A 25,610-nucleotide genomic window follows, 5' to 3' on the forward strand; every position below is an offset into this window, starting at 1 on the left:
CCTTTGAGTGTCTGAGTGTCTCCTGCAGAGGCATGAGTCAGCAGTGACCTGCCGCAGGGACAGGGGCTCTGGCTGCAGCAGACCTGAGGGGCATAGCATAATGGTATAAGTCCTCTTGGAGGAGGTTGCTATGAGCTCCACTATGGAGCCACTGATCAGACAGCTGATAAACTGGAGAAAAATTATACCAAATAAGTTCTGGCACTGTAGCAAAAGTTCAAGGGCCCACAACAGATTTCCCATCCTGGGGATCCAGCAAAAGGACTCAGAACCCCCCAGAGAAACAGACTCTTAGAGGGCACAAACAAAACCTTGTGTGCACCAGGGCCCAGGAGAAAGGAGCAGGGACCCCAAAAGAGACTGAGCCAGACTTGTCTACCTGTGAGTTCCCGGGAGTCTCCTGCAGAGGCGTGGGTCAATAGTGGCTTTCCGCAGGGTCAAGGACACTGACTACAACAGTCCTGGGACCGTGGGATGCTGGCATAAGCCCTTTTGAAGGAGGTTGCCATTACCTTCATTACCCCTACATAATTTGGCCTCAGACCAAACTACAACTCCACTCATCAGTGGAAAACTGGATTAAAGGTTTATTAAGCATGGCCTTGCCCATGAGAGCAAGACCCGGGTTAACCCACAGCCAGTCCCTCCCATTAGGAAGCTTCGGAAGCTTCACAGGCCTCTTATCCTCATCCAGACAGAATGAAAACCACAATCACAGAAAACTGACCACATGGATCACATGGATCACAGTCTTGCCTAACTCAGTGAGTTAACTATAAGCCATACCAGTTAGGGCCACCCAGGATGGATGTGTGATGATGGAGAGCTCTGACAAAATGCTGTCCAATGGAAATGGAATGGCAAACCATTTTAGCATTCTTGCCTTGAGAGCCCCATGGACAGTGTGAAAAGACAAAAAAGATATGACGCTGAAAGATGAACTCCCCAGGTCGGTAGGTGTCCAATACGTTGCCGGAAAAGAGCAGAGAAATAGCTCCAGAGGAATGAAGATGCTGAGTCAAAGAGGAAACAACACCCAGCTGTGGATGTGTCTGGTGGTGAAAGTAAAATCCGTTTTTGTAAAGAATACTACTTCATAGGAACCTGGAATGTTAGGTCCATGAATCAAGGTAAATTGGAAGTGGTCAAACAAGAGACAGCAAGAGTGAACATCGACATTTTAGGAATCAGTGAACTAAAATGGACCGGACTGGGCAAATTTAATTCAGATGACCATTATGTCTACTACTATGGGCAAGAATCCCTTAGAAGAAATGGAGTAGACCTCATAGTGAACAAAAGAGTCTGAAATGCAGTACTTGGGTGTAGTCTCAAAAACAACAGAATGATCTCTGTTCGTTTCCAAGGCAAACCATTCAATATCATGGTAATCCAAGTCTATGCCCCAAACACTAAAGCCAAAGAAGCTGAAGTTGAATGGTTCTATGAAGACCAACAAGACCTCCTAGAACTAAAACCAAAAAAAAGATGTCCTTTTCATATAGGAGATTGGAATGCAAAAGCAGGAAGTCAAAAGATACCTGGAGTAACAGGAAAGTTTGGCTTTGGAGTACAAAATGAAGCAAGGCAAAAGACAACAGAGTTTTACCAAGAGAACTCATAGGTCATAGCAAATGCCCTCTCCCATCAACACAAGAGACTAATCTGCACATGGACATCACCAAATGGTCAGTACTGAAATTTGATTGATTATATTCTTGCAGCCAAAGATGGAGAAGCTCTATACAGTCAGCACAAACAAGACCAGGAGCTGTGTGTGGCTCAGATCATGAACACCTCATTGCAAAATTCAGACTTAAATTGAAGAAAGTAGGGAAAACCACTAGACCATTCAGGTATGACCTACATCAAATTCCTTACAATTATACAGTGGAAGTGACAAATAGATTCAAGGGATTAGATCTGATAGAGTGCCTGAAGAACTATGGACAGAGATTTGTGACAGCAGTGATCAAAACCAGCACCAAGAAAAAGAAATGCAAAAAGGCAAAATGGTTAGCTGAGGAGCTAGTGGAGGTGATGGAATTCGAGCTGAGCTATTTCAAATCCTAAAAGATGATGCTGTGAAATTGCGGCACTCAATATGCCAGCAAAATTGGAAAACTCAGCAGTGATCACAGGACTAGAAAAGATCAGTTTTCATTCCAATTCCAAAGAAAGGCAATGCCAAAGAATGTCCAAACTACCACACAATTGCACTCATGTCACACACTAGCAAAGTAATGCTCAAAACTCTCCAAGTAAGGCTTCAACAATTTGTGAACAGAGAACTTCCAGATATTCAAGTTGGATTTAGAAAAGGCAGAGGAACCAGAGATCAAATTGCCAACATCTGTTGGATCATAAAAAAAGCACGAGAATTCCAGAAGAACATCTACTTCTGCTTCATTGACTTCCCAGGTGGTGCTAGTGATAAAGAACCTGCCTGCCAGTGCGGGAGACCTAAGAGGCACCGATTCCATCCCCAGGTTGGGAGGATCTCCTGGAGGAGGGCAAAGGAACCCACTCCAGTATTCTTGCCTAGGGTATCCCATGGACAGAAGAGCCTGGACAGGGCTGCAAAGAGTTGGACAGGGCTGAAGTGACATAACACACAAAGCCTTTGACTGTGTGAATCACAACAAACTGTGGAAAATTCTTAAAGAGATGGGAATACCGGACCACCTGACCTGCCTCCTGCAACACATGTATGCAAGGTCAAGAAACAACAGATACAACCCGACATGAAACAACAAATTGGTTCCAAATTGGGAAAGGAGTATGTCAAGGCTGTATACTGTCACCCTACTTATTTAAATTCCATGCAGAGTGCATCATGCGAAATGCCAGGCTGGATGAAGCACAAGCTGGAATCAAGATTGCCGGTAGAAGTATCAATGACATCAGATATGCAAATAACACCACCCTTATGCAGAAAGTGAAGAGGAATTAAAAAGCCTCTTGATGAAGGTGAAAGAGGAGAGTGAAAAAGCTGGCTTAAACCTCAACATTCAAAAAACAAAGATCATGGCATCCATTCCCATCACTTCATGTCAAATAGAGGAGGAAACAGTGGAAACAGTGACAAGCTTTACTTTCTTGGGCTCCAAAATCACTGCATGTGGTGACTGCAGCCATGAAATTAAAAGACGCTTGTTCTTTTGGAAGCGAAAGCTTGGAAGCAAAGCTATAACAAACCTAGACAGCGTATTAAAAGGCATAGACATTACTTTGCCAACAAAGGTCTGTCTAGTAAAAGCTATGGTTTTTCTGGTAGTCATGTATGGATGTGAGAGTTGGAACATAAAGAAAGCTGAATGCCAAAGAATGGATGATTTTGAATTGTGGTGTTGGAAAAAACTCTTATGAGTCCCTTGGACTGCAAGGAGATTAAACCAGTCAATCCTAAAGGAAATAAGTCCTGCATATTCATTGGAAGGACTGATGATGAAGCTGATGGCTCAATACTTTGACCATCTGATGCGAAGAGCTGACTCCTTAGAAAAGACCCAGATTCTGGAAAAGATTGCAGGCAGAAGGAGAAGGGGACGACAGAGGATGAGACGGTTGGATGGCATCACTGACTCATGGACATGGACATGGACATGAGTTTGAGCACGCTTAGGGAGATGGTGAAGGACAGGGAAACTTGGCGTGCTGCAGTCCATGGGGTTGTAAAGGGTCAGACATGACTGAGCGGCTGAACAACAACAACAATAAATGTTTAGAATAAACAGATGATAAATATTATGTTCTATTATTATTGTTGTTTAGTTGCTAAGCCATGTTTGACTCTTTGAGACACTATGGATTACAGACCACCAGGCTCCTCTGTCCATGAGATATTCCAGCTAAGAATACTGGAGTGGGTTGCCATTTCCTCTTCAAGGGGATCTTCTCCACCCATGGACCAAACTTGCATCTCCCTCATTGCTTGCAGATTGTTATCACTGAGCCACCAGAGAAGCTATCATTACGTTTTATTAATATGTATTTTGCCAAAAAAGAGGAGCTTTTAAAGCTCATATATCATCAAATGAACATAATGAATGAACACTGGGAATTAAAGATCAAAGTAGAATAAATTTTATTTATGTACCTATAGGTTATGAAGCACTATTCTGACAGTATCAAAATAAAAAACCCTGACTGATATAGAACTCACTATACACAATAAAGAACACATCAAATATATAATCACATGCATATACATACTAGAAAAGGTGTTAACTTTTTAAATTCCATATTTGAATTACTTTGAGTTTACCAAGATATTTTGTTGAATTTATTTCCTTAAAGCAAATATGAGTTTTTAAAGATGAAAAAGAATGATTGTCATTCTCATTTTAGATGCTTTTTTATCATATAGGTCCTATAGAAATCTTCCTGAAAAATATTTTGGTAAGGTGGCGAGAAGGTAAATCAGCAGCTTATCAGATGCAAATAAAAATCAAATAATATAAGATTCTAGTAAACAGAATTGGGCTTCTGAGCTCTTACCAAATAAAGCAAAGACACAGGATAAAATATCACATTAAAATTTAGGAAGCTGAAAAGAAAGATGAGGGCCACCAGATGATACCCACATTGTTGAATGAATAAATAAGGTATGAATAAGGTACCAAAAAAAAAAAAAGCAAAAAAAAAAAGAGGAAGCAAAAAGAAAAAACAAGAGCTGATTGAAGCTCAGATCATGAACTCCTTATTGCCAAATTCAGACTTAAATTGAAGAAAGTAGGGAAAACCACTAGACCATTGAGGAATGACCTAAATCAAATCCCTTATGATTGATTATACAGTGGAAGTGACAAACAGATTCAAGGGATTAGATCTGATAGACAGAGTGCCTGAAGAACTATAGATGGAGGTTCATGACATTGTACAGGAGGGCAGTGATCAAGACCATCCCCAAGAAAAAGAAATGCAAAAAGGCAAAATGGTTGTCTGAGGAGGCGTTACAAATAGCTGAGAAAAGAAGAGAAGCAAAAGGCAAAGGAGAAAAGGAAAGATACATTCATCTGAATGCAGAGTTACAAAGAATGGCAAGGAGATACAAGAAAGCCTTCTTCAGTGATCAATGCAAAGAAATAGAGGAAAACAACAGAATGGGAAAGACTAGAGATCTCTTCAAGAAGATTAGAGATACCAAAGGAACATTTCATGCAAAGATGGGCACAATAAAGGATAGAAACAGTATGGACACATAACAAAAGCAGAAGGTATTAAGAAGAGGTGGCAAGAATACCCAGAAGAACTATACAAAACAGATCTTAATGACCCAGATAACCACGATGGTAGGATAACTCTCCCAGAGCCAGACATCCTGGAATGTGAAGTCAGGTGGGCCTTAGGAAGCATCACTATGAACAAAGCTAGTGGAGGTGATGGAATTCCAGTTGAGCTATTTCAAATCCTAAGAGATAACGCTGTGAAAGTGTTGCGCACAATATGCCAGCAAATTTGGAAAACTTGGAAGTGTCCACAGGACTGGAAAAGGTCAGTTTTCGTTCTGATACCAAAGAAAGGCAATGCTGAAGAAGGTTCAACTTACCACACATCTGCACTCATCTCACACACTAGGAAGGTAATGCTCAAAATTCTCCCTGTGAGAATTCCCGATGTTCAAGCTGGATTTAGAAAAGGCATAGGAATCAGTGATCACATTGCCAACATTAGTTGGATCATAGAAAAAGAGTTCCCAAAAAAAAAAAAAAGAGTTCCAGAAAAACATCTGCTTCTGCTTTATTGACTCTACCAAACCCTTTGACTGTGTGGATCACATCAAAGTATGGAACATTCTTAAAGAGATGGTAATACCTGCCTCCTGAGAAATCTGTATGCCGGTCAAGAAGCAACAGTTAGAACTGGGCATGGAACAATGGACTGTTTCCAAACTGGTAAAGGAGTACAACAAGGCTGTATATTGTCACCCTGCTCTTTTAACTTCTATGCAGAGTACATCATGCGAAATGCCAGGCTGGATGAAGCACAAGCTGGAATCACAACTGCTGAGAGAAATATCAATAACCACAAAAATCCAGATGAAACCACCCTTATGGCAGAAAGCGAAAAGGAACTGAAGTGTCTCTTGATGAAAGTGAAAAAGGAGAGTGAAAAAGCTGGCTTAAAACTCAACATTCAGAAAATTAAGATCATAGCATCCAGTCCCATCACTTCATGGCAAACAGATGGGGAAACAATGGAAACCGTTAAAGGCTTTATTTTCTCGGACTCCAAAATCACTGGGGATGGTGACTGCAGCCATGAAATTAGATGCTTGCTCCTTGGAGAAAAAGCTATGACCAACCTAGACAACATATTAGAAAGCAGAGACATTACTTTGCCTACAAGGTCCATCTAGTCAAAGCTATGGTTTTTCCAGTAGTCATGTATAGAGTAAGAGTTGGAGATAAGGAAAGCTGAGTGATGAAGAATTGGTGCTTTTAAACTGTGGTGTTGGAGAGGCCTCTTGAGAGTCCCTTGGACTGCAGGGAGATCCAACCAGTCCCTCCTAAAGGAGATCAGTCCTGAATATTCATTGCAAGGACTGATGATGCAGCTGAAGCTCCAATACTTTGGCCACCTGATGCGAAGAACTGACTCACTGGCAAAGACCCTAATGCTGGGAAAGATTGAAGGCAAGAGGAGAAGGGGATGAGATGGTGAGATGGCATCACTGACTCGATGGACATGAGTCTGAGCAAGCTTTGGGAGTTGGTGATGGACATGGTGGCCTGGTGTGCTACAGTCTATGGGGTTGCAAAGAGTTGTAAACGACTGAGTGACTGAACTGAACTGAGAGTATGAAAAACATTAAGTTATAGAAAAACAATATTAAAATGTTTCAAAATTTTCCAGTAATACGAAAGTATTAACTTCATGCTGAAAAAAATTTGGCTATATAGGACTTCTAAATGATACTGAAAAATGGAAAACAAAACAAGATTATATCTAGATTTTAAAAACATTTTTTACTCAGTCTGTAAGATCAAGATTAAGTAAAGATTCTAAGATTTGTTTAGCATTGATTTTATAATAAAGAAGCAGGTACCTCCAGTAAGCAACTTCTTAAGAAAACATTTTTGTGACCATCAGATGATCTCTTTGGCTTCCACTGTGATATATCTTTGAGAACAAATAATCTGTCATTATCAGAGAAGATTTTTAGTCTTCCAATACTTGGTATATGATACTCAGTTATTATTTAGGGTAAGTCCAATGCCATATTGCCATATTCTTCTGAGGAAACCAGATAGTCATTGTAGCACATTTAGTTATTTAAGTCATGAGAGAAAATGTCTCTATGTCCCCTGCTGACCAACACCAAAACTCAAATCAGGAGAATTAACAGTCATTATGTTTTTCTTTATAGGCTGATGACTGGAATTTACATGGAAATATTTCATCACTTTCAAAAGAGCTCTTTCATATATGAAATCACAGCAAATCAATTTAACCATGGCAAAAGATTAATGATACGATTTTGTGTTTTAGTTTCAGCGGAAGAATTTATAATGGTAACAATTAGCATTTGGATAGGATCTTAAAGTCCTTTTAAGTCATGCTCAAATAATGGATTTATTGTGTTTTTTTTTTCATTTCACTTATTCAGAAAACATTTACTAAGCATCCATTGGTACTTTGTGACAGGCAATTGATGAGGCTCTAGAGACAGAACTGCAAGGACACCAGGCCCTATCCTCAAACACAGCTGCCATAAAACCCAGCAGGGAAAGCCTAGTGCCTGCTCAGCAGAGTAAGGAACGACCTCAGAGAGACTGAAGGCCAGTGTGTGTGCAGGGGTGTGTGTGTGTGTGTGCATGTATACACATATATATGAGAGATGTGGGTTCAATTCCTAGGTAGGGAAGATCCCCTGCAGTAGGAAACGGCAACCCAATCCAGTATTCTTGCCTGGAAAATCCTAAGGACAGAGGAACCTGGCGGGCTATACAGTCCATGGGGTCACAAAACCAGACACGACTCAGAGACTGAGCAAAACACCCAAAAAAAAAAAAAAAGCCTGCATATACCTGCGTATGTGTGGCATGTGTGTATCTAATTTTTTTTAACTCAAGAAACTTTTTGGAAATAGCTGTAAGAAAACATAGTACTTTTCGTAGACAGCTTCCAAATTATGCTCCTTATCCCTCAGGATAAGGGAGGGACTTCAGGACTTTCTCGCTATCTTACAGGAATGAAAAAGTTGAGCAAGTCCAAATCTATAGCTACTTGAGGGGCTGTTCTTGCTCCCCAACACTCCTAGGTAGACCCCTGTTGCTTTTAGGTCACTAAGGAACTCAGGCAGACCATGTTTGTAGGACCCACATTGTTCTGTTCCCTAGCTGCTTCTTGAGTTTTATTTTCCCCTGTGTCTTTTTCCATCATGATTCATTAAAAGGGAGACAGGATATGTTTACTGTCACTTTCTGAAACATCATTTAGTCATCTTATTTTTTTTTAAGTGTTCATTTTCCTCTAGTTTTTTGATTAAATTTCCTTAGATGTAAATTACTTTTGGGGTACATTCTTTGAATTAAATTTTCTTTTTAACATGAAGTATAGCTTGGAGGAATTCCCTTCACATATGCTTTGTGACTAGATTTTAAGACCTTAAAATTGAATAAATACCGAGGTAGCTTGAAGGTCATTTGGCAAGTCAGCATTCTCTGTAAGTTAAGCTTCATACCAAGACTTAGCAACATTGAGATGATTACTTTAAACATGACAGCATTTTTAGCTTTTAAAATATCAAGTTCCAGAGTTAAAATGAAAACCATTTAAGTCTTTTAAGTTGGTCTCTTGTTCCTGGTAATAGATCACAACTACCATAGTGAAGTAGAAATTCAGATCTGGACAGATAGGGCTGAAAAATGCTGTGCCATAGTTCTAAAAATTAAGGAATGTTATGCCATATTTCTTCCAGAGAGAGGCGTATAGCATTTCACTCAACTGCTATACTCTTGGATAAAGGCAGGAGAGGAAAAGAGAAGGAATCTTAAGAATCTGAGTATCACAGAACTTCCTAACAACGTCCCCAAAATGACCCTATGAAAGTTCTCTCTTGGAACAACAGGGCACAGAAGTGTACAAAGTCAGTAAATAAATCTTCTATTTGTTAAAATGATAATAATAAACTTAGATTCATCATTTCTTGATCAGTAACATTAGGAAAGTCCTGAAAAAACTTTTGGAAAATAAAGTGAGAACCACAGTATTTTCCAAAATGCTAAATATCTTTTTTCATTTTGTAAACCCTGTCCCTGTCAACACTACCCCTCTGCCTCTGCCAAAAAAATTCTGATTTTCTCAAGAGGAATGGTAAAGGTCTCCAAATGAAATGAATTTTAACTTAATTTCCAATAGAATATGTGTTACAGAGAACATTTGTAGGTATGCAAGGGTAGCATTAATATATTTGTGTTTGCTACTCTATTACAAAGAATGGTGACTGCTATAGTATAGGCAACCAATAGGAAAAAACTGAACCGACTGTTAAATAAAGTACTTGAAAAAGACAGGTTTTTAAAACAATCACAAGGTCAAGTATGCTTGCTTTACCTTTAGAACTGAAATGCATCTCTCTTAGTTTAGCTAATTGCAGGTTTCTTAGGAAAAATTATCTCGCTTAGTAAGATAAGGTCCACAAAGCTGTAATGCAGGAAGAAAATTAATCCTATAAATATAGGTGCTATTTTGAAGTACCTTCCCTGTGCTTAGTGTTAGTCATTCAGCCATGTCCGACTCTGCGACCTCATGGACTGTAGCCTGCTAGTCTCCTCTTTCCATGGGATTCACCAGCAAGAATACTGGAGTGGGTAGCCATTCCCTTCTCCAGGGCATCTTTCCAACCCAGGGATCAAACCTGGGTCTCCTACATTCCAGGCAGATTCTTTTTCTTCTGAGCCACCAGGTAAGCCCACGGAACTATTTTAAATGTATTTCTCATAGTTTACACCATTTAGTGGTTATAACTACACTAATATATGTTAGTTTTATCCCCATCTTAGTGACCATAAAACAGGTTAGGATGATTAAGTGATTTGTCTAAAATAATACAAAATCTAAAATGGAAAGGCAAGTGCTTAGACCCAAAGCCTATGTACCTCCAGAGTTCATACTCTTAATCACCACACTAATAGCTGTTCATGGAAAGAAAAATGTATACTAAACAAACAGGTTATTTTCTTACTGACAGTAACTTCAATTTTCCAATACATACAATACTTTCATCTAAGGAATCAGTTAAGCCTTCTGCAAACTGAGATGCTACTAACATAGTTCAGAATCACTTTGGCATGTGGTAGCTATATACATCATTAAAACTAACACTGGCTGAAACTGTGGATTCTTTTTTCACTTTTGCTATTGATCACATAATTTTGAATTTTGACATATTTTTCTTAATTAATTAGCAAAAAAGCTAAATGGCTTCCCTTTGAAATCAGCCAAAAGCTTTCTGAGCTAGATGCTGAATGCCTGAAAATCAATCATTTGGAGCCACTTTGATAATACTTTAGTCCCTTTAGAGCCAGGAATTTCTATTTCCTTTAATTCTTTTATATTTAGCCAAACATCTTCTATACACTCAGAAGCTTTTTATTAATATTAAAAAGCTAAACGAGAATGTAAATTTTGTAAAACCATTTTAAAGGACGATTAGAAACCATATTTACCTTTATTTAAGCATCCATCTGTCAAGAAGCAAGCATCTCAGTTTCTCAAAGTTTAGACAAAGAGGGAAAGTTTTACCTCCTTTATCTGTGTGTGCTCAATAAGTTCAGTAGTGTCCGACTCTCTGTGACCCTTGGACTACAGCCCGCCAAGCTACTCTGTCCATGGGATTCTCCAGGCAAGAACACTGGAGTGGGTTGCCACACCCTCCTCCAGGGGATCTTCCTGACCCTGGGATGGAACCCGGGTCTCCTGTGTCTCCTGCACTGAAGGTGGACTGTTTACTGCTGAGCCACTGGGCAAGGCTCTATCCATCTGGAGCCTTTGGATTTGTTACAATTTGGATAGGAGGTACTCAGCTCTTTCCCAGATGATACCATAAAGACCAAAAGCCCTGTGTTATGGAAAGATTATGGAATCTTTCCATGCTGTAATGTTGCCAGTTATTAAATAAGAATAATGGCAGCAACTACTAAGGAATATTACAATAAGGAGACTTTGAGATGATACATTCAAAGTCCTTACCACTATGCCTGGCATAATACAAAAATGTCAACTGTTTTACTGTTACTGTTACTTTTTGTTATGATTAACAGAATACCACAACCATTAGGGTTCCATATAAAAATAGTATCTTGATTTTTCAATTCAGTAATGTCAACTAACTTGAGATGATAAATCAGCATCTCTTGGTAGGTAAGTAACTGTGAGTTTGGAAAAGATTAATTTTTAAATGTGAAAGAATGAAAAGATAAGCCACAGATGGGGAGAAATATTTGCAAAACACATATGCGATGAAGGGATTGAATCCAAAATATACAAAGAACTAGTAAAACTCAACAATAAGAAAATGAAAAGCCCATTTAAAAATGGGCGAAATACCTGAACAAACACCTCAGAGAAGATATACTACATAAATGGCAAGTAGAATATGAAAAGATGCTCAACATCATATGTGATCAGGGAATTACAAATTAAAACAACGAGACACCATCTTTTAGAATGGTCAAAATCAGAAAGAGTGAGAACATCAAATGCATGTACAACAGTGGGAACTTTTATTTATTGCTGATGGGAATGCAAGATAAAACAGCCATTCTGGAAGACAGTTTGGTGGTTTATTACAAAACTAAATATACACTTTTCATATGACCAAGTAGTCATGATTCTTAGTGTTTACCCAAAGGAGTGAGAAACTTAAATCCACATGAGAATCTATACATGGATATTTATAGAAGCTCTACTAATAACTGTCAAAACCTGGGACAGATGAATGAATACAACCATACCACAGAATATTATCCAGTGCTAAAAAGAAATTTGGATTGCAGGAGATCAAACCAGTCCATCCTAAAGGAAATCAGTCCTGAATACTCATTGGAAGGACTGATGTTAAAGCTGAAACTCCAATACTTTGGCCACCTGATGCGAAGAACTGACTCATCTGAAAAGACCCCGAAGCTGGAAAGATTGAAGGTGGGAGGAGAAGGGGATGACAGAGGATGAGATGGTTGGATGGCATCACCGACTCAATGGACACGAGTTGGAGTAATTGGTGATGGACAGGGAGGCCTGGCGTGCTGCAGTCCATGGGATCACAAAGAGTTGGAGATGACTGAGCAATGGAAATGAACTGCAAAGTAAATAAGCTATAAAAAAGACATGGGAACTTCCCTGGTGGTTCAGTGACTCCATGGTCCCAATGCAGGGGGCCAGGTTCAATCCCACATGCCAGCAACTAAGAGTGCATGCTGCAACTAAAGAATTTGCACATGGAAATGAAGATTAACGATTCCATGTGCTACAGCTAAGACCAGGCACAAACAACTTTTTTTCCCCCACAAAAAGACAGTCAGGAGAGAATGTAAATTACAAAAAAAAAAAGAAAGAAAGAAAGAAAAATGAAGAAGAAGACATGAAAGAACATAAAATGCATATTGTTGAGTGAAAAAGCCAGCTTGGAAAAGCTCTCAGTTCAGTTCAGTCACTCAGTCGTGTCCAACTCTTTGCAACTCCATGGACTGCAGCACACCAGGCTTCCCTGGCCATCACCAACTCCCGGAGCTTGCTCAAACTCATGTCCATTGAGTCAGTGATACCATCCAGCCATCTCATCCTCTGTCGATCCCTTTTCCTCCTGCCTTCAATCTTTCCCAGCATCAGAGTCTTTTCCAGTGAGTCAGTTCTTCACATCAGGTGGCCAAATTATTGGAGTTTCAGCATCAGTCCTTCCAATGAATATTCAGGACTGATTTCCTTTAGGATGGACTGGTTGGATCTCCTTGCAATCCAAGGGATTCTCAAGAGTTTTCTCCAACACCACAGTTCAAAAGCATCAATTCTTCGGTGTTCGGCTTTCTTTATAGTCCAACTCTCACATCCATAATGACTACTGGAAAAACCACAGCTTTGACTAGATGGACCACTGTCAGCAAAGTAATGTCTCTGCTTTCTAGTATGCTGTCTAGGTTGGTCATAGCTTTTCCTCAAAGGAGCAAACATCTTTTAATTTCATGGCTGCATCACCATGTGCAGTGACTTTGGAGCCCAAGAAAACAAAATCTCTCACTGTTTCCATTGTTTCCCCATCTATAGGCTAAGGCTATACATGATTCAAACTATGCAATGCTTTAGAGAGGGCAAAACTTCTCAGACAAGGAAAAGATCAATGGTTGTCAAATATTGGTGGGGGTTGAGGGAATGAATAGGTGGAGCAGAGAGGATTTTTAGTGCAGTGAAATGATTCTGTATGATATAGTAGTTGTTTGCTTAGGCATGCATCAAAACTCACATACTGTAAGGGCTTCCCAGGTGGCGCTTATGGTAAAGAACCTTCCTGCCGATGCAGAAAATGTCAGAGACACAGATTCAGTCCCTGAGTTGAGAAGATCCTCTAGAGTAGGAAATGGCAACCCACTTCAGTATTCTTAGCTGAAAACTTTCATGGACAGAGGAGCCTGGCAGGCTATAGTCTATTGGGTTGCAAAGAATCAGACATGACTGAGCACATACACACACACAGACACACGAACAACTGTTAAAAAAAAAAAAAAAGAAAGAAAGTGAACCCTATTGTAAACTATGAACTTTAGCTAATAGTAATTTATCAATATTCATTAATTATAGTAAATATACCACATCAATTTAAGATATTAATAATAGAGGAAACTTGTGTAAGTGGCATGAAAGAAGCTTGCTTTTCTATTTAATTTTTATGTAAATTTGAAACTGCTCTAAAACATAAATCTAATCATTTTTTAAGAGTAACCAACTATAGTGATGGTGGGGATATAAATTCATATAACAACTATGGAATAGTATGGAGGTTCCTTTAAAAACTAAGAATAGAGGTACCATATGACCCAGCAACCCTACTCCTGAGTATATGTCTGGAGAAAACCATGGTTCAAAAGGATACATACACCCTGATGTTTACTGCAGCGCTGTTTACAATACTGGAGACAAGGAAGCAATCTAAATGTCCATTGACAGAGGAATGGATAAAGAACATGTGGTACATATATATAATGGAATATTACATAAATATTACAAAGAATGAAATAATGCTACTTGCAGCAACACAGATTAACCTGGAGATTATCATACTAAGTGAAGTAAGTCAGACAAAGACAAATACCACATGATGTCGCTTACGCATGAAAACCAAAAAAAAAAAAAAAAAATCCAAATGAACTTATTTACAAAACAGAAACACTCACATACTTAGAAAAAGAACGTATGGCTACCAAGGGGAAAGGGTTGGTGTTGGGGGATAGATTGGGAGTTTGGAATTGACCTGTACACATCACTGTATTTAATATAGATAACCAACAAGGACCTATTGTATAGTACAGGGAACTCGGCTCAATATTCTCTAATAACCTAAATGGGAAAAGAATTTGAAAAATTCTTATATGGGTATAATGGAATCACTTTGCTGTTTATCTGTAACAAACACATCATTGTAAATGAACTATAATATAAAATAAAAATTAAAAGTTAAACAAAATAAAAGTAACCAACTATAGAGGTGATGAATCTAAATAAAACTCATGGGAGTCTTATTTGTGCTATGTTAAAAAATACTCTGGTGTATTTGCATTTTTTAATATTTTCATACTTAATATTTTATATTTAAGAAAGCTGACATATTTGTTCTGTGATTTTGAGCTGAAATACACACAGAACTTTGACTGTTTGCAAACTGTATAGGAATAATTAAAAGTAGTTTTACTCATTTATATATAATTTGCAATGCTTCACTTTTTAAATTGTGGCAAATTAGAATTATAAATTTATTCTATCAAATATACACAGAACACAAAACTTTCTAATATATTAAATTTCTGAAATGCAGCTTATATGTATAAGGATATTAATTAGGTTTATAACTGGATCTGATAACTTAGGAGTTTACTGTGTTCAGGCTGATACAATAGAACATACATTTTCCTTAAAGGTGTGTGCGCTCAGTCACTGCAGTCATGCCCAGCTCTTCGCGATGCCATGGACAGAAGCCCACCAGGCTCCTCTGCCGATGGGACTCCCCAGGAAAGAAATACTGGAGTGGGTTGCCATGCCCTCCTCCAGGGGACCTTCCTGACCCAGGGATTGAACCCGCATCTCCTGCATTGCAGGCAGATTCTTTATAGCTGAGTCACCGGGGAAGTCCCTTCTTAAATGATGACTGTTCTTATTTTATGGGATCTATAAACAACATAGCAAGTTGAACATAATGATCCAAGAAAAAGTTTATGAATTTTAATTGGTATAAATTAAGCATTATTTTAAAGCATAATTAATTTTAAGAAGCTCTCCATGCAAAAATATATCTCTTAGGCATTATAAAATCTTAGATTGTCAGCTAAACTAGCAAGATTTAAACAGGTTTTTTACTCAAAACTTATTAGATCCTTTAATTTTCTAATGTGAAATTAGAATTTCTAAAAAGTTATTGCAGTATTCAGTGTTTACATACTTATTTTTCCATGGAAAACATTTTAAATTAGCATTACTATTAATATTATAATTTATTTTAAAATGCTATTTATAAACATGGAGTTTTTAGAAATAAATCTAAATGGTAAAATATCCCTTATTAAGAGAGAAAAATAGGTAAGAAAAATTAATTAAGGGTGCTTTCAAACAGGTACATTTAAAATAAAGTAACTTAAATAGTTAACACTGAAATACATATATTAAGTAAACAGATATAAAAGGTAAAGCAGAGTGTACAATTTTAATATCAAATTAATCTGGCATTGAAAACACTAATATGGTATGGTAATCAATATACCATAGTGAAAGTGAGAAAGCTGGCTTAAAACTCAACATTCAGGAAACGAAGATCATGGCATCTGCTCCCATCACTTCATGGCAAATAGATGGGGAAACAATGGAAACAGTGATAGACTTTTATTTTCTTGGGCTCCAAAATCACTGCAAGTGGTGACTGCAGTCATGAAATTGAAACCACGCTTGCTCCTTGGAAGAAAAGTTACGACCAACTTAGACAGCGTATTAAAAAGAAGATAACATTACTTTGCTGACAAAAGTCCATATAGTCAAAGCTATGGTTTTTCCAGTAGTCATGTATGGATGTGAGAGTTGGACCATAAAGAAAGCTGAGTGCCAAAGAATTGATGCCTTTCAACTGTGGTGTTGGAGAAGACTCTTGAGAGTCCCTTGGACTGGCGAGGAGATCCAACCAGTCCATCCTAAAGGAGATCAGTCCTGAATATTCATTGGAAGGACTGATGGTGAAGCTGAAGTTCCAACACTTTGGCCACCTGATGCAAATAACTGACTCATTGGCAAAGACCTGATGCTGGGAAATATTGAAAGCAGGAGGAGAAGGGGACGACAGAGGATGAGATGGTTGGATGGCATCATTGACTTGACGGACATGAGTTGAGCAAGCTCCAGGAATTGGTGATGGACAGGGAAGCCTGGTGAGCTGCAGTCCATGGGGTCGCAAAGAGTCGGACACAACTGAGCGACTGAACTGAATTGCACCAATATACATTTGATTGTATCAAATCATATTAAAGAATATTACTACAAGTACATAATACAGTTGTTCAAAATCTGAGATATACATATATATGTATATATAAAATCACCCAATAAAGTAATGTTCAACTTTTTAATATGCATGTCCAGAATACTTCTTTGATCAGCATCAATAAGATTTGGAATGATACTAGAAATCAAAAAGCAGAAAATTAGAAACTAAATTTTGCTCAGCTATAACCTGGGCTATCCATTATACAGGATGCACAGAAAAGTAATCATATAATAAATAAAAATGATTTAATTGCTTCATATAAGTTAACTCCAATAAAGAACACTTCTTATGCTCCCAAGGAAACCTTAAAATTGATTATATATTAGCCCAGAAAGAATATATTTCAAAATTCCCAGACATAGAATTTATACAAATTACATTCTCCATCCACAGTGAAATAAATTAGGAAGTAACAGGAAGGGTTAAAGGAAAAACAAACATCCAAAATATATATCCATTTGGAAACTTAATGGCACTTTCTTAAAAAAGTCCTGTATCATTAAGAAAATAAAAATTGCAATTGCTTTCTAGTTAGATATTATATTTGCACTACAAGTTGTGGAATACAGCTCAAGAGGGAAAAATAAACAGGTTTCAGCCTTAAATGCTCTTAGTATTAATTAAGGAAGAATGAAAACACATTCAAATTCAACTCTTCAAACTAGTGAAAGCACTCCACCCTACAAAATCCAAGCTTAAAGAAACCCATGAGGGAATTAAAAAAAAAAAAAATTCAGCAGAAGGGCAACACAAGAAAACAGAAATGTAGCAGAATTCCTAATTGCATTTAAAAGCTAGTTCTTTGAAAAGATCCATGACATAAACAAGTCTCTGGACTAACTTGCAGATGAAACGACAGGCATAAATAACAACAGGAATGAGAAAAGGTATATGACCATAAATAGGAACTCATACTGTTTTAAAATATTAAAATAAATAACCAAGTTGTAAACTTTGAAATTTAGATTGCCTTTATGCTTCTTTAGAATATAAAAATCATCAACACTGAACAAGAAACAGGTTGCCCAAACCACAAAAGCAATGAAAAATATTGTCAAGGAACTACCATCATCTGGTCTAGAGGCCATACGATTTTGGGAGTGAGTTTCTCCAAACCAATAAAAAATGATAATTCCTCATTTTTGTTGTTGTTCAGTCGCTCAGTCGTGCCTGAATGTGACCCCATGGACTGCAGCACATCAGACTTCCCTGTCCTTCACCATCTCCCAGTGCTTGCTCAAATTCATGTGCATTGAGTCAGTGCAGCCATCTGACATCCCTTCTTCCCTGCCTTCAACCCAGCTTGTGATTCATCCAGCCCAGTATTTCGCATGATGTACTCAGCATAGAGGGGATGATATCTCCTCCTGCCTTCAATGCTTCCCAGCATCAGGGTCTTTTCCAATGTGTCAGCTTTTCACAACAGGTGGCCAAACTACTGGAGCTTCAGCTTCAGCATCAGTTCTTCCAATGAATATTCAGGACTGATTTCCTTTAGGATTGACTCGTTGGATCTCCTTACAGTCCAAGGGACTTTCAGGAATCTTCTCCAACACCACAGTTCAAAAGCATCAATTATTGGGTGCTCAGCCTTCTTTATGGTCCAACTCTATCATCCATACATTACTACTGGAAAAACCACAGCTTTGACTATATGGGCTTTGTTGGCAAAGTAACATCTCTGCTTTTTAAACAAGCTGTCTAGATTTGCCATAACTTTTCTTCCAAGGAGTAAACGTCTTTTAATTTCATGGCTGCAGTCATGTTCTGCAGTGATTTTGGAGCCCAAGGAAATGAAGTCTGTCACCGTTTCCATTGTTTCTTCATCTATTTGCCATGAAGTGATGGGACTGGATGCCATGATCTTCATTTTTTTAATGTTGAGTTTTAAGTCAGCTTTTTCACTCTCCACTTTCACCTTTATCAAGAGGCTCTTTAGTTCCCCTTTCTGTCTGCCATAAGGGTGGTGTCATCTGCATATCTAAGGTTATTGATATTTCTCCCCGCAATCTTGATTCCAGCTTGTGAATCATCCAGCCTGGTATTTCACATGATGTACTCTGCATAGAAGTTAAATAAGCAGGGTGACAGTATACAGGCTTGATGTACCCCTTTCCCAATTTTGACCAGTCTGTTGTTCCACATCTGGTTCTAACTCTTGCTTCTTGACCTGCATATATGTTTCTCAGGAGGCAGGTCAGGTGATCTGGTATTCCCATCTCTTAAAGAATTTTCCATAGTTTGTTGTGATCCACACAGTCAAAGGCTTTAACGTAGTCAATGAAGCAGAAGTAGATGATTTTCTGGAATTCTCTTGCTTTTTCTATGATCCAACGGATGTTGGCAATTTGATCTCTGGTTCCTCTGTCTTTTCTAAATTCAGCCTGAACATCTGGAATTTCTCGGTTCACCTATGGTTGAAGCCTAGGTTGGAGAATTTTGACCATTACATTGCTAGCATGTGAGATGAGTGCAATTGTGTCTGAACATTCTGTGGCATTGCCTTTCTTTGGGACTGTAATGAAAGCTGACCTTTTCCAGCCCTGTGGCTACTGCTGGATTTTCCAAATTTGCTGGCATACTGAGTGCAGCACTTTAGCAACACAATCTTTCAGGATTTGAAATAGCTCAGCAGGAATTTCATCACCTCTGCTAGCTTTGTTCATAGTGATACTTCCTAAGGCCCACTTGACTTCACACTCCAGGACATCTCGCTCAAGGTGAGTGATCACACCACTGTGGTTACCTGGGTCATCAAGATGTTTTTTGCATCGTTCTTCTGTGTATTCTTGCTACCACTTCTTAATATCATCTGCTTCTGTTAGGGCATACCATTTCTGTCCTTTATCATGCCTATCTCTGCATGAAATGTTCTCTTGGTATCTCTAATTTTCTTGAAAGGATCTCTAGAGCAAAGGACTAGAGATCCCTTCCAGAAAATTCTCAACCCCCCCTCAGACTTAACTATTTTAGCTCTCAGAAACAGGCAGAGTTATTTCGCCCTTAAGAATCTAAGATAAATACATTTTATTTTCTGTGGAACATGGAGAGCTCTTTTAGTATTTCATCAGATCTTTTTTTCCCCATATCATAAAACAGTCTCTACCATGTACTATTGATTACTGCTTCTTTTCCATTTGGCCTAATATTTTCTCAAGGAGTATTAATTTTCAGCTTAGGTCTTTGGCAAATGCATCTAAGTTGCTCCTGTTTGTTACTCATTAAGTTGTATACAGTATCAGCATAGAGTAGTAACTTGTGGATTTTTAATCTGATATTGAATTAGATATTCTCAAAATTCTTTTTAATCCTCTACCATTATTTTCACCCCAGCCTATTATCTTTTTTCATCTCTTAGTGATTTCACGTTTTCTTTTCTCTTCTAAGACAATGTTTAAAGATTCCATACAATTTTTTAACATTTTCTTCTGGATTTCACAAGAGATAATTCTCAGAGGTCCATTTGGTCCTTTGGTCCATTAGAATATTTCTTTCCTTGTGTTAGGTCATTTTTCTCATTGATTCTAATTATGTTTTATTTCATTACAAATTCTGAAGTGATGGATCATTGAGATAGGTCTGGTGCAGAGCCCACCTGGGTCCCACTCTCTTTCTGTATTGCAAAATGATTCAAAGTCCAGACATCACATCCATATTGCCTAGTTTCAAATCCAAATTTCACCACTCACTAGTTTTGTGAATTTTACATTTCTATACTTCAGTTTCACGTCTGTAAATTTTGGGTAATACAATATCTCCCTCAAAAGGTGTCTAGTAAAATTAAACAAGTTGATATACACAAAGTTTTTAAAATAATATCTCATGTATACTAAGTGCTGTAGAAAGTGGTAGCAGTTTTGCCTTAGTTGAAGGGTGATCTTTTCAGATCAACAAAAGAGCTGGTTAATGATCATAGTTCTATATTCAATTTCTAATTTTTGTCAGAGAGGTCAGTCATATAGACATATTATTTTATTCTTCTCCCCACACCTGGTTCTGTGGTACTCTGAATTTTTTTTTTAAAGTGAGAAAATAATATTCCCAGTAATCTGGCAACCAACATTCTTCTTATCTCCTTACCATAAGACAATCAAGTTTACATAATGCCAAGTCATTTTCTTTCCTTTATGTCCAATTGTTTGCTTGGAGTTGCTACTTCTGTATGAATGTGAAAACAACATAGATGTGTCTGGAGACAGGGACTATAGACAAGAAGAAACCAGAATTCTGGCCTCAATAAGTTAAATAAATAAATAAATAACTTTCAAAATTAGCACCTTGCTGGTAATGGGGAGGATCCTCTAGGTATTTTATTCAGCTGGGAGCATGCTGTGTTGGGGAGATAATGTCTTCCCATCAGCCATGAAACTCTACTGCATAAGCAAGTATCCAGATATGCCATGAGATCAGGGTGCATGTTCTTATCCTGGTTCCCTCTCTGATAGTTAGTGGATGCGCTAACCAGACCCTGGTTCTTTCATGTTGACATTTATTATTATTGTTGTTGTTGTTATTTTTGTGGCAAGAACACTTGAGATCTACTCTCCTAGCAAATTTTTGGTATATAATATTAACTAACATGCTATAAATTAGGTCTCAAGAATTTATGCATCCTACATAACTGAAACTTTGTACCTTTGACTAATATCTCCGCATTTCCCCCACCTCCCCACTCTTGGTAACCACCATTCTACTCTACTTCTATGGATTCAACTTTTTTAGATTTTCCATATAAATAAGATCATACAGATTTTTCTTTCAAGTCTAACATTTCATTTAGCAAATGTATAGCTTTTTTATAATTATATAGATATTTTAAGCAAATTTGAAGGGCAATATATTGGGGGTTACAAAGCAGATAAAATTTTAAACTTTATATATTGTTAACATAAGGAGATTCTACATCCAAGTTTCCTAGGTTCATGCCTCTTATCCCTCCACTACCCTACCCACCACCAGCTTTTTGAAACATAGAATAATTATTTATCTATGATATCTATTTATCTATGAAGCATAGAATAGTTATTTATCTATGATCTATTTATCTATCTATTTATCTATTATGCTTATTCCTCAAAATGTAACAGTAATAAATAATTCTAGCTGAAGAATACAGGCATGCTGTATGTAACGTCATACAATATGAAGTACATGAAGAAACCACAGACTAACATAGTCATGTCTCCCACGTTTAAGACTAGTTACTACTCTTTCTCCAAGAAAACCTCCTTCATAAATATGCAACCTTTTGCAATAAGTTATTTATGATTTTTTTATTATTTATCTTACAGCTTATTTAAATGAGAACTTCCCACTCTACCACATTCCAGTGTTATTTAATGTAATACCTCTTTGTCACATTGGTTTTTCACTTGATTTCAGAATATTTAGCAGACTTTCTCTTGGGCAAGTTAAATTAATTAATTGAAGTCAATTGAAACAAATGTTACAACTTTTGAAAATGTATGACATCTGCTATCCCTTTTGGTCAAAAGTTCTCTTTAACCATTCTCTTTTTAGCATCTATTTTCTCACTAAATAAAGAGAGGCTAGGAAACAAATGCAATTTCTTAGCTACTTTGGTTAATTCATTTAAAATTAAACTAAAACCATGTGTAAGGAGAATATCAATATTAAAGCAGGTGCAAAACAATGCAAAATCGAGAGGGAATGCAATTATTTATGCAATTACTGAATTCCTTTCTCTTTCTTATTGAACTTTGAGCTATCTTATACTTGGATCTACCAAGTATTTTTCCAACTCCAGTAGTTGGCTCACTTGCTAATTAAAAAATAATGTCTCTGTGGTTGACTGGCATTTCAATCATGTAGCAGATGACTATTGTGCACAAACAAGTCAGGAGTTCCATGATATAACAAATTTCATGGCTTTTGTCTCTCCTGTACTTAATGCAACAATCTGATTTTTTTTTTTAAAAGAAAAACACTAACGATAACTGGTTTTGATAGCCCCTCATGCTGACAAAAATGGTCTTGGTTGCATATGCTGTACATATTTTTAAGTAGTTGCAAAGACTATTTTGCTTGTAAAGATCACTGCACATATGGTCAACAACTGGAACTCATACAGAGGCTTCATCAGTGTAAACAATTACCGAAATAATGAAATTGGCTATTTTGGTCCTCTGGGTTGCTTTGTGAATTGGGACAAGTAATTAATCATTTCTACCCTTCTCATTAAGAAACATATATAAAAAATTTGAACTAAGTTATGTACATTGTTCCATTAGTTCTCAGCAAAGATATTTACAATATGAAAACTAGCATTTTAAAATTAGACTTAAATTTTGTTGTTCAGTCACTAAGTCATGTCTGACTCTTTGCGACCCCATGCAGCACACCAGGCTTCCTTGTCCATTCACTATCTCCTGGAGTTTGCTCAGATTCATGTCCATTGAGTCAGTGACGCTATGTAATCATCTCATACTCTGCTACCGTCCCATGAACAGATTTAAATTAGACAGCATTTAAAATATAGATTAAAATCTCTTATACACAGGCAGTCTTCTATGCTAAGATTGCCTAGCATAATGAATAGATTATTGATGACAGTACATTTTCATGACAGTAGTAGTTTTTCATGATATTTCATTTCTACTTACAACCTAATTACCATTCTAATGAACTCAACTGGATAGCTTCATTGTCATATCAGAATTCAGAAATAATGAGAGAAATGAAAATTTGGGACATGCAGCAAGAATATGGCTTCATAAAAACACTTTCTTGTTCTGAAATCCATAAAAAGTCAACTAGAAAATATAAGAAAACCTGAGAGCTACATTTTCAACAAATCTAAGTGTACATGTATGTATATGCATACACACACACACACTCCAAAGTTTATAGAAAGGCTTGTAAAATACCTGATATCTCAGCAAAAATACGTACCAGGAAGTACAGAGAAGAATCTGAGAGAAACTCAGTATACCCCTAAATGCACCAACAGATGAGAGGCATGTCCCAGGAAAATGTTGCTATGGAGAATATGAAAATATTGCATTTTCTGACTCAAAATTAAAATGATACAATTTCCTTTAAAAAGAAAGTAAAATTGGAATAACTCAGGGGATGTGAAGTCAACAGTATTAGTCAAAATATGGGTAGGTAAGCAGTCAGAACTCAAGAAACAGGTAGAAGAAAACACACAGTAGAAACAATGGATGTGTCCTGTAATACACAAAAGAACATCTGCTGGATAAAAGCAAAATCTCAGTACCTCCAAAATTCTATTGCTCTTTTGAGAAGTACCTCAATATTCTATAAATTATCTCCATGATGGTGCAATGTATGATCCAGGAAGAATGAAGTGGGGAGAGGCAGTGATCAATGAACTGATAGAATTCTCTGCACCCACTGACATTTTGACCATATCACATGTGATTATATCTGTTTGGTATGTAGGAGTTCCCATAAGATTTCATTTCATTCAAAAAGTGTTTTTATTTTGAAAACATGGAATTAGACCATTAAGTCCAGGAAATAAACCTAACCTCTGTTGTAAATATACTATGGTCTGGACATCGTGTTGTTAATATATGTACATTTTCCCACTTAGTCTTTCTGTGCAGTTAGGTAGAAGTCTTCAGGTGTTAAGCATTTTGTCTAGAATTATATGGCTCATAGGTGAATCTGAATCTTAAGTATGACTTCTAAACATTTGTGTTTTTCAATGTTTATAAGTGCTAACACAGCCTCTATCAAGTGGTTTGAGGTATAATCTATTTTCCATATCTCTTGCTTATCAAGCAACAATCTTGTGATAAGTCAAAACAGTAAAACAATTTTGTTATGGAGAGAGAAAAAAGAAAAAAAAAAGATATATCACTAAGGAGCATACAAGAATGATTTCTTATAACCTAAAATGGCTAAAACCATTAGGAAAAGTATATGGATGAAGCTTGGATTTTTGTATGAAAAACTTAAGTCAATATAAAATATGATTTTTCTTGTCACTATAAAAATGTAGGCACATTGATATGAATTTTAATTTTAGATTAAATACATTCATCTCAAATATTTCTAAGGGTGGGATCAAGATGACAGAGTAGGAGAATCCTGAGCACACTTCCCTTCATGAATATATCAGTACTCCAACTACACACAGGGCAGCTTTCGCTGAGGGTGCTCTGAAGACTAGCAGAGCGATGCTTCTACGATCCAGGCTGCAAAGAAAGAACCACACAGTCTGGGAGGAAGGGGAGCGAAGCCAACTAGTCAGAGCCTGCGCCCCTAGCGGGGACCTGTAAGAGCAGAGAAATATGTCAGCACTGGACAGCCCCCCCCCCCGCCCCCCCCTGCAAAAAAAGGGTGTATTCCTAGAAATACACAATCTTCCAACAGTTAGGAAGAAACAGATAACCCATAGATACAGATTACTAGTATTGAAATTGAATCAGGAATAATAATAATAAAGAAAAACTCGCAACAAGCAAAAGTACAGGACTGAACCACAATTCACAGGAGAATTCCAAACATATAAAGAAGAGATAACACCTATCCTTTTCAAAATATTCCAGAAAACTGAAGAGAAGGAACACACCCATGTTCATTTTATCAGGCCATTACCCTGATATCAAAATCAGAACAAGAAACCACACACACACACACACAAAGGCATCTCTGATGAATATATATGCCAAAATCCTCAAGAAAATATTAACAAGTTAAACTCAATTAATACATTAAAAGGATCATACACCATGATCAAGTGGAATTTATCCTGGGGATGTAAGAATGGTTCAATATCCACAAATCAATATGATATACCATATTAACAAGATTAAGAATCACATGATCATCTCAATTGATGCAGAAAAAATATCTGACAAAATTCAATATCTATTCA

Source organism: Cervus elaphus, chromosome 17 (genome assembly GCF_910594005.1).
Source record: "Cervus elaphus chromosome 17, mCerEla1.1, whole genome shotgun sequence".
In the NCBI taxonomy this organism is placed as follows: Eukaryota; Metazoa; Chordata; class Mammalia; order Artiodactyla; family Cervidae; genus Cervus; species Cervus elaphus.